Here is a 7,239-nt window from a genome sequence, read left to right as displayed (position 1 = left end):
ACACTCAAATTCTACATCTACTCCTTTCTACCGGCACTCTGGTTTTTGTTTTTTTAAATTTTATTTTATTTTTGTTTACAATTTTAATTTCTTTTTCATTTTATGGTTCACTCACTGTGTGTAAATGTTTAACATGTTTCAAAAATGATTTAATATTCTGTCACCTGCACCAACACCTCAAGCCAAACAACAACTTCCTGAATGTTCTAAATTTAGTTTGTTTATGAGACAACAAAGAAACAGTCTCACCATTATCAGTAGTTTTAGAGCAGTTTTATTATTTCATAAGGTGATCAGTCACCTGGCAACAGGATGAAAGTTCAGTCATTTACAAAGACACTAAAACTAAACTCTTGGTAAAAGTGTCCTCAATAAGCTGTTTAATATTTAACAAGTACACACTCATTTGTAAATCACTAATTCAGTCCTTGTAGTTTCCACTCTCATTATCATCGAGGACTGCTGACTTTCATTTTTACGTGGCTTTAATTGTGACTTCTTTTACATTTAAATCAATGAAAACAACCCAACAGAATCTGTGAGGAGATATAATGTCAGTACATTTGGAAGGTTTGTTCAGTCAACATCATTTACAATCCAGATTTTATGTCAGAGACACTGAAAAGAGCTATAATGCTGTCAATGATTTACAGACTTTTCAGTCTCGGAGCTGCAGTCAGTTGAAATGAGCGAGACACCGAACAACAGGTATGTCAACTTCTTAACTTCAGTTTTTTTTCTACTTTTCATTTTTCATCTAACTCTTATTAGGTCATAAATTCTGTTTCATTCTGTCAGAAAGAACACCTCGTCTTTAATTTAGATAATTCAAGGAAACTATTAGTTCATTTTAAAGTCTCAGTAGAAAGCTGTCTCCATAGATTGGATGTTAGAGACAGTTGAAGTGTAATTACTGTCGAAGCTTAAATTTTTTGTGTGTGTGTTTTTGAACAGCAGCCTATTAGTTTCAAAACAAACATGTAGCATATAGGAACCTTTACTGTTTCATATGATAACAGATATGGACTTTCTATGACAGAAAGTGTTCTTTTGTTTGCTGTAATATTGAACGACACTGCCAGCAGTCATCATTTTCCACTAAAAAAACAGTGCTTGCCTGAACAAAACTAAACCATAATCTAACATAGTTACCTCCGCCAGGAGATTATGTAATCACCGAATTTGTTTGTCTGTTCGTTCTGTGTGTGTGTGTGTGTGTGTGTGTGTCTCTGTCTGTCTGTCTGTTTGTCTTTAACAGCATAACTCAAAAAGTCATGGACGGATTTTCACCAAATTTTTACAGGATGTCCGGAATAGGCATGAGTAAGAATCGATTAGATTTTGAGTGATCTGAATCACCATCTGGATCCAGGAATTTTTTGAAGGTCAAAGGACAATTGAGATATGGCCGCCAGGCGGTGATTCGGATCACCTCCAAAATCTAATCGATTGTTACTTTTGCTCTTCCGGGCAGTCTGTAAAAAATCTGGTGAAAATCCGTCCATGACTTTTTGAGTTATGCTGTTAACAGACAAACAGACAGACACACACACACACAGACGGACACGCAGACAGACAGACAAACGGCATGGCGGAGGTATGCGCTCTCCGAGTGCTTTTCTAGTTTTCATCTGTGCTGACAAAAGTTCAGGTAAAGCACTGTTTTTACTGCTGTAGCAGGATGAATGAGTGCTGCATCCTGGCTTTGGGTTGCCTGGTGTTTTGCTCCTCTGACTTGTATTAACCAATCATGTTAGAGGACACACTATACAGGTGGGCAATGGTTACTCACCGTTCTCTTGCTTTGACATCAGGGGCACGTCCCCGCTCACCGTTCACCTCACTTCCTGTTTACATTTTTGCCAACAGGTATGGTAGCATTCGCTGCATCGTTTGTCCTTTGTTTAAGGTTGTTTTTGTGTGTTGTGATTATAGTAGCCGTTTATTATCCTCATAGAGTCACCGTGGTGCGTCAGAAGTGCTGCGTTTTGTGTGTGTCCAGTCCGACCTGTGAGCAGCTTGTGGCCCGTTACCGGTAAGTCCCTTTTGCTTGCTGTCGCGTACTGTGGTTATGTTGCATGCATGTAACAGCTTGTCATTTTAGGCTGTTACTTTGGTTGCAATCGTTCCCTGTTCTCTCCTTCTGGACTGATGCACTGACTGGCGTGGCGGCCGTTTGTCTGGAGCTGTGCTAGCTATGCTAGATCAGATGCAGGAAACGCTGCTGCTTTGCCTTAGTGGGTTTATTTTGCTGACGTGGGTCTGCTTTGCCAACGCTGTTGGTCAGCTTTGTCCTCTTTCAGGCTGTTATTAGGGTCCGAGCACCGACGGTCCCAAGACACCGCAGTGCCTCGCACCCTCTTGAAACCTTTAGGTTTATTATTCTTCTTTTCCGAGAAGGACGGCTTTTTTGGGGGACTAAACATGCTTAAAAAGTCATGAAACTTAGTACACACACCAGAACTGGTGAAAAGTTTGATATTTTAAAGGAACTGTGGAGGTGTCTCGCAAAATGGCTCCATAGCGCCCCCTACACTTTCCCACGGGCAGCATGTTTCACCTCCAGCTACCAAATTTGGTAAACATATGCAGCACATCAGGCTGAACAAAAAAGTCAGTGACAGCCATATTCTAAACCCAACAGGAAGTGAGCTATTGCCACAGTGCCACAATGCCACAGTGTGAAGATTTTGACATTTGATAAAATGCTGTTGCCATGGCAATGCATTGTTGTTGTGACAAACAAAGTAGTTTTTGACAGGCTTAGAATGCTCAACAGCTCACCTAAAATTTCCACACAAATCACTGTCATCTCAAGGAAACACACTGTTTGCATCTCTGCTGGGCATGTGCTATAGCCTCCCCTGCAGTATGTTTAATAAACAACCCCTGCAGCACGGTTCACCTACATCCACAAAATTTGGGAGGCATATAGAGCACATCAGAATGCACAAAAAAGCCTCTTGGAGCCATCCCTAAACCCAACAGGAAGTCTGCCATTCTGAAATGAGTGGAAAAATTTTCTTTTTTTTAAATTTTTGAGAGCGAAGTCCTCCTGGGGTTTAACTCGTAGAGACCTCAAATTTTGCCAGGATATACAACACGATCTCCTGATCAAAAGTTATTAAAAGATTCTTCCAGAGTCAAAGGGTGTGGACATGGCGACCTCCAGAATTTTGATGGTTCGCCATGAAACATCAAGTGCTGCCTAACTATCCTCTGCATGCTCCAATCTACCTCAGACCTCACATGATTAAACACAGTCCTGTCCTGATCACATTTATTGGCCAAAATACATTCACAGCATGTGCCATAGCACCCCTACAGAATTTAAAAAATAGCCTCCAAGAGACTTTCACCAATGACTATGAAATTTGGCATGCATATGTAGCACCTCAGTGCAAACAAAGTCTCTTGAGTCATTCTCTAAACCCAACAGGAAGTCCCATTTTGAATTAAATGTCAGATTTTTGGTGTTTGTGTAATTTTCAACAATTGATTTCTCACAGGCAATAACTCCAAAACACCTCAAATTGGACAATATAAAACATGCCTTCAGGTTGAATATTTGTGAAAATTGTTCACAAAACTCAGGGCGTGGCCATGGCGGCCAACTGAACTTTAATGTTACACCATGCAGCAGGACGTCTTGTGTAAATCCCCTGTACATGCTGCAATCTGCCTCAAACTTTACATGTTTGATCAGAGCCCAGTCTGATGAGTTTCATAGACCAATATAGAGTCACAGAGATAGCGCCACCTGGTGGATGGACAGAAAGTGCTACATAAATAGCCTTTACATGCTCCAATCTGCCTAAATTTGACCTGTGTGGTCAGAATCGAGCCCTTGTCACATTCATGGGCCTAAATACACTCTCAGTCGCAGCATTGCCTGGTGGAAATGCTTGGGGTCACCGACCAGCAAGGATGCGAGGACCCGTTCAACGCTACTTGCAGCTTTAATTTGTGTTGGGCTGCCTTGGCTTGTCTCTGTGGCTGCTGATAAATGTCCTACCTGCTGCTTATTTTAATGTTTTAGTGCATGTGTGACAGCAGGGTATCATTTCTTTCTTTTTTCTTTCTGTTTTTTTGAGTATTTACTGCAGTCATGTGGTCATTTGTTTGTTAGGTATTTTCTTTGACTTATGTTTGTCATGTGACTGCACTTTATTAGTTATTTTGTATTATCATATTTGGTTTGAGTTGTAAATTGGAGTTTATTTATCAATTCTAATGTTTCAGTTTTTATAACTATTCTTTTGGTTATTCAGTAGTTTTCCTCAGTGCTTGTGATTATTTTATTTTTGAGTTTTTGGACCCTGCTTTTCCTTAGAGCGGTGGGCCTACAGTGGTGGGAACCCCTTCCTGTGTGCGTGCTGCTCATATCCTGGTTTTGTTTTGATTTTTCACTAAGGTGTGTGTGCATGTTCACATGTGAGTGGATTATTTCTCCTGGGCTCCTTTGTGATGCCCGTCGGCCCAAACCCCTGCCATAGAGCCCCCAGCTCTGATTAGTCCCTAGAAATGTCATTTAACAGCTTGGTGTGAATGGTTGCTTTTAAACTGTTTTTTTAACAGCGTATTTTTGATATTGTTCAATAAAAATTTAATTGTTGTCTTCATTGGAATCACGTCTCCTGCCTCATTAGTACAACCTGAGTTGTCTTCTCGTTAGTGTTGGTTATAGTTCCCTGGGTGAAAGTCCTGGGGTGGTGTTGTCTGGCTGGTGTCTACAGTTGGTAGTTGTAGCACCTTAATTCTTCTCTTGAAGCCCTCCACTCACCACACTGCACATGTTTGAATAGCTACAGAAGCTCTATCTGTAAATTATAACTTTACATGAAGGACTTGATTGACAGAACAGATAAAAGAAGAACATGTTTTCATCTTGAAGTTTGGTCAGGAGTTAGTTTAGTCTTTAGACCACTGATCTCCAATAAACACCAAACACTGTTCTTTGTAATGGTTTCCATTGTTTCATGGTTTCTGTCCATTTTTAGAACTGCAGGATGTTTCTTCAGAAGACTGGATTGTTGCTTCAATCTACCATCACTGCTCTGCTCTTCTGTCTTTTCCTCACACGCTTTTGCAGAGGTAACTTCCACACAAGTACAATTAAGTGACTTAAGATCATCTTTATTCTTTGGATGAGATACGATCAAGTTGTTGATCCCTCACTTGTGAAATCACATTTTACAGCAGCCAAATAAAGATGAAGCACACTATGAAACATGACAACATGCATACACATAGATATGTACAGATGTGATACAAAATATATTTATTACTGAACAGTGGGTTCAATCTTTTGGAATCAGTATATTTATTAAATGAATGGATTAATTGTTCATGCTTTGTGTGAAAAGAGTTGCTTGTCAGCTTTGTCTCTCAAAAATTACAGTTCCACGCAACTAAACTGCATTTTCAATGTTTTGAGGAACCATATATTGATCACCTAAATCGTTTCATTTATTTTATTAACTGTTGCTCTTTTTCAGCTATTGAAGTGTAAATTATGCAGCTCTAACAATATTAACAGTTCGCTTACTAACTTCAGGCAGAAGGATCTTTATGAATAGGTGACACATCTCTTTAACATCAGCCAATGGATGGAGTATAGTTTTAATTATCTATAGAAACAAACTGTTTGTACAGGCTGTAAACATGGTTATTTGTGGTGTGAAGTTGGACATTTTAACATGGGTCTATGGGGATCAAATCACTGATGGAGTCAGCCTCAAGTGGACAGTTGAGGAATTGCAGTTTTTAGCATTTCCACGTTGTCTTCATTTTTCAGTCTCAGAAGTCTGCTGCTTGGTTTTAGTGCATTTATTTAGAATAATGGTTGTAAAATCTGCATTAAGACAGAGATCTGAAATAACTAAAGAGAAAACACCCAGCTCACCTCATTTAGGTTTCACTGCAGGCTTAAAAGTAGTGTTAAGGTTCAGTTCCTTCTGGTTCCTACTCAGAAACTAATACAAATCTTTTCTTTCCAGGTCAGTCTCAGGTAATCGGTCCATCTCAGCCAATAGTGGCAACACTTGGAGATGACATCATTTTGCCATGTTATCTGGAACCTGCATACGATGCTACGACTGTGACGGTGGAGTGGACCAGACCTGACCTCAACCCCAGATTCATCTATGTGTCACGTCTCGGTCAGGAACTCGAAACACTGAAAAATCCGTCTTACAAAGAGAGAACATCAATGTTCATTGATGAACTGAAGCATGGAAACATTTCACTGAAGATCTCCAAAGTAAAACGGACTGATTCAGGGAGATACAGATGTTTTATTCCTGGGCTAAATGAAGACACTTTCATGGATCTTGTTGTAGGTAAGTAGATCTAGTAGTTGGTGTATGTGTGAATACTTCTTACATCACTTTCAAGTTTTGATATCAAGTTGTCCATGTTTAGACAAACATTTTCTCAGTTAAGATAGTACATAACTGGAGAAGATTTACACAGTAAAGACGAAAAGCTTTTTTTTGAGCAGTAATGTTACATACCTCATATCACACTTCCTTTACCGCTTTATAGCTTCTTCAGAAACCATCAACTCTGCCAGATAAAATGCACACTTATTTTTACTTTAAAAAATTGCTGAAAAACTCACCAGAATTTAATATCTTCTACAGACTTTTAGCCCTTGGATGCATGGCCAACCAATACCTACACTCTTCCATGGGTGGGGTCAAAAATGACCCCAATTGAAATCAATGCATTTTTGCAATAAACTTGAGACATTTCTTTCATGTTGGTTAGACATTATATATTTTGTTCAACAAAAGAGTATTTTCAGTTTTGATATGTTCTTTCTTCACTTTTAATTCAAATTTTATCACATAACAATCACTGAAACAGTATCAAAACATGTTTAATCTTCCTCCGTATTTTAAAACAGACAGAGGGACACATAAATTAACATTCAGTGACAATAATCAATAACATTCATAACAATCATAACATTCAATAACATTCATTCAACATTCATGTTCAGACACAAACATGTCTCTTCTCACTCTTCACAGCTTTCACAGACTATTTTCTTGTGGCTGTGACCATTGCAGACAAGGCTTTTGCATTTCCAACAGAAGTTGGTGGCTTTGCGGTCTTCGCACACACACACACACACACACACACACACACTAACCCATTAGGTAGCCTATTATATGATCATCGATTATTCGTGTGTGTGTGTGTGTGTGTGTGTGTGTGTGTGTGTGTGTGTGT

The sequence above is a fragment of the Acanthochromis polyacanthus genome, chromosome 23 (genome assembly GCF_021347895.1).
Source record: "Acanthochromis polyacanthus isolate Apoly-LR-REF ecotype Palm Island chromosome 23, KAUST_Apoly_ChrSc, whole genome shotgun sequence".
In the NCBI taxonomy this organism is placed as follows: Eukaryota; Metazoa; Chordata; class Actinopteri; family Pomacentridae; genus Acanthochromis; species Acanthochromis polyacanthus.
Note: the sequence above shows the minus strand (reverse complement) of the source record.